We start from the raw sequence: 4,424 nt of genomic DNA, 5'->3' as shown, positions 1-4,424 counted from the left end.
AAAAAAATTTCTAGTGTTTAGAGCAGATGTTCTTAAATTTTAAAGGGACTGAAAAAACACCTCTTAGTCACCTTGTTATACTCTGATAGCTGCTTGTTGCTTTGATAATGAAAATTAAGCTATTAGTATTGCAAATATCATCCCATGGTGGTTTAAACAGACTTTCTAGACTAAGACAGACTAGGAAGAAAGGATTAGGCACTTAATTCCAAAATTCAGCTGATAAGAAACTTATGGTTGCCAGTAGAATATTCTCTGAGGAGAGGAAGATGAGACCCCTAGTTTGGAAAGCACTCAAAGTATACAGTGGTTGCAACAATCAAAAAGATGGTGATGTTGTTGTTGTTGCCTTCAAGTCAAGCACAACTCATAGTGACTCTATGAACAAAAGGCCTGAAGCCCCTCTACAACTATTGACATTTATCAAAGTTCATAGAGTTTCCAGAAGCATGTTATTTAGGAAGTGGATGCCACACCTGCTTCCAAACCTGTCATAGTATGTTATTATTTTTATGTGCCATTGAGTCAACTGTGATGTATAGTGACCCTATGTACAGCAGCTCTGAACCCTTCCCTGTCCTGAGCCAGTCTCACTAACTCTGACACCCCAACCCCCATTGCCCCAGATACTGTATCAATCCATCTCATCAGGGCTCTTCCTCACTTGTGCTGTCCGTCCACCCTTCCGAGCATGATATTCTTCTCCAAGGACCCATCTCTCCTGGCAATGTGCCCAAAGTAAGTGAGGTGGAGCTTTAGAACCCTAGCCTCCAAGGAGAGACGTGGTTTCATCCTCTTTAAGACTGTCAAGAACACAAATATTTGTTTTCTTGACAGTCCATGTTATGTTCAAGACTCTACCACAACTCGAATGCATCTAATCTTCTTCTGTCATTCTTAGTCATTGTCCAACTCTCTGAACTATAACAAGTAATTGAGAAGACCATGGTCTGGATTAGAAACACCTTCGTGTTTTTCAATCAGACACTCTCAGCACTCTGGAGAGGTCCATGACAGCATATTATCCCGATGCAATTAGTCTTTTGACTTCCTGATTGCTGGTGTTAAGAGAGTTGATTGTGGATCCGAGCAAGCTGTAATTGCTAACAACCTCAATCTCTTCTCTACCTAATATGGTGCTGCCTATTGGCCCAGTGGTTAGAGTCTTTGTCTTCTTGATGTTGAGCTTCAATCCTTACTGCAGACTACAGTCCTTGACCTTTTGTCTAGGCAATTCTGTAATATGTGAGATCACAGGGGTGGAACCCGACTCCATGGCAACAAATAAGAATCTCAGGGAGTTTGTAACAATGTGAATTTCCTGGACCCACCAACAATTATGCTCATGAGATGGCGGACAGTTCTAGGAAGTGGATGATTTGTATCCTGCACTACCCTCTGAGAGATTCTCACAGACACAAGTCCTCTGAATGGTGGTGTGGCTTCGTGCTGGCCACAGACAAGGTCTGACATAGAGGAGGCTCCCCATACAGATGAACAAGCTCTGTGGTTACCACGAATCATCAACTTCTCTGTCCTTGTTCTAACTGATGATATTGAACTTTTCTGCCATCTTTTTTTCAGTACATGTGTGAGATTTGATTGCTGTGCATTACATCTGGTGAAGTCCATGTGTGTATGCATTGTTATTTTTGGGTTTTTATTTTACTATCTTTTCAATGACTAAGTCATTGATCACAAAAGTTGCTAGACTCTCTCTCTCTCTGTATGTGTGTGTCTCTCTGCATGTGTGTTTTATTTTTTCTTTTCATTAGGTTATTTACAAAATTCTAATGCAAATTCAAACAAATTCTTTCGATTTTCCTAACCCTCCCCTACCCATCAAATGGCACAACCAAATGACTATTCCCTCAAACAAGAATTGATTGGGCCTGAAAAATTTCAGGAAGTAGCATATGATCAGGAACCAATGGTAATGAAGGAACAAGTTCAAACTACACTGAAGGCAGTGGAAAGACTAAGGCCCCAGGAATTGATAGACTACCAATAAACATATTTCATAAGCAAATGCAACAGAGAAAATTCAACAGAAATAAGAAATTATAGAACAATATAACTAATATCACAGAAAAGTAAAATCTTGCTGAAGATTATCCAAAAATAGCTGAAACATTACATAGACAGAGAAATGCCAGAAGTTCAAGCTGGATTTAGATGGGCCCATGGCACCAGAGATATTAATGCTGATGTCAGATGGGTTTTTGCTGAAAGCAGAAAATGTTAAAAGGATGTTTATTTGTGTTTTATTGGCTATGTAATAATATTTTACTATGTGGATCATAATAAATTATGGCTAACACTGAGAAGAATGGGAATTTCAAGCTATTAATTGTTCTCAGGCAAAATCTAAATTTACACCAGGAAGTGGTTGTCTGAACAGAGCAAAGGAACACTGTACAGTTTTAAATCAAGAAAAATGTGTATCCTTTCTCTTAATCTATTCAATCTATATGCCAAGCAAATAATTCACTAGTTTAGACTTTATGAAAAGGAATGTGATACAAAGATTATAGGAAGACTCATCAACAACCTACATTATGCAGATGACACAACCTTGCTTGTTAAAATTAGAAAGCACTTGAAATGCTTGCTGCAGAAGAGAAAAGACTACAAATAACCTTCAAAATGGATTGCATCTCGATAGCAAGAAGACAAAAATCCTCACCACTGGTCCAAGAGGCAATATCATAATAGGTGAATAAAGACTGAAGTTGTCAATAATTTCCTCTTACTTGGATTCACCATCAATGCCCTTGGCACTTGCAGTCAAGAAATCACAAGGTGTCATAACTGACCTGCAGCAGATTTCGGAGGCTGCATATTTCATGGGAGGAGACTGTCCACCTTTCTCCCTTAGAACCACTGTGGATTTGAAGTGCCAGAGAGGCAAGGCCTTTGCGTTAGCAGTACAAATCCTTAAGGACAAAGCTACCAGAGCTTTCAGTTCTCAAACTAACCTCAGAGAATTATGTGTCCTGGACTGGTCTCTTCCCTGGACCACTAGACTGTGGCAGCACTGCCTAGCAGCCTCCCCTCTCCCCCAGCTGGAGATCCCCAGCCCTGATGCCTGGACCTCTGAACCCTACACCTGAAGGACCTTACCTCACTATCTTGGATTCTCCAACCCAGCAGTGGCCCTCCTCCTGAGAGTTCCTCTCCCACAGCCTGGAAGTTCCAGCTCCACGACCTGGAGGACCTGACCCCACAGCATGTACGCCCCCGCCACAATGCCGGGAAGAAGACTACTGCTGCCCCTCTGAACTGTGCCAGAGACATGAGTACCACAGGTGAACCCATTTCATTTCCTCTCTCCTCCCAAACATGAGTTGCCTTTAGCTTGGAGCATCTTGCACTGGCCTAGCTGCAGCAGTTGTCTAACAGGGAAGGGCACTAATTCACAGGCCTTATAGCTTCTGAAGTGAATTAAATCTTCTCTTGAGTCAAAAGTTCAGAGAGAGACCCAGGCAGGGTAGCTGCCTTACCATCCTCTGGAGCTGTGAAGTCAAACCAAGAGTCTGCTATTGCCTCAGGCGTGAAAAACTCTACTACACAATGCCATGTACAAAGTAGGCTACCTCACATCATACACAGACACAAAACAAGATGTGACCCCTAAAAGTGACACACTATCAATGGATTTCCTGAAGCTAGAAAGTCTGATGGAACTTTCTGAAACAGAATTTAAAAGAACAATGTTTGAATACTTTCAATGGGTGAAAGACAAATTTGAAGAATTACAGAACTCTGCAATCAAAAACTAAGAGGAAATTTTTTTTAAAAAATCCCCAAAACAAACACCCCCCAAAAAACCCAAACCCCACCACTCCAAAACAATTTAGATAAAGCAAATGAGGAATTAGAGGCTCTGGAAGAATAAGAAACCACTATCTAAAATATGAAGATCAGTGTTTCAGATAGTGAACAAACCCATGAGGAAATGTTCAAAATAAGAGAGATGCAAATCAAAACAACTATGAGATATCATTTCACCCAGTAACAGTAGCAAAATTCAACAGAGCAGCAAACAACACATGCTGGCGAGGTTGTGGACAAACTGAAACCCTTATTCATTGTTGGTGGGAGTGAAAAATGGCACAACCACTCTGGAATTTAGTATGGCGCTTTCTCAAAAAGTTGGAAATAGAAATACCATTTGACCTAGCAATTCCACTACTGGGAATATACCCTAAAGAAACCAGAACTACTTCCCAAGCAAATAAATACACACCCATGTTTATTGCTGCATTGTTCACAATAACAAAGAGATGGAAACAACCCAAATGTCCAACAAAAAATGAACAGATAGAGAAACTGTGTTATATTCACACAATGGAACACTATGCCACACAGAAAAACAAGGAACTCATGAAATATACAAAATAGGTGACCCTGGAGGATATTAT

This window comes from Elephantulus edwardii, unplaced genomic scaffold, assembly GCF_000299155.1.
Source record: "Elephantulus edwardii isolate Elephantulus edwardi_28Jun2011 unplaced genomic scaffold, EleEdw1.0 scaffold00024, whole genome shotgun sequence".
Lineage (NCBI taxonomy): Eukaryota > Metazoa > Chordata > Mammalia > Macroscelidea > Macroscelididae > Elephantulus > Elephantulus edwardii.
This window is presented reverse-complemented; position numbering follows the sequence as displayed.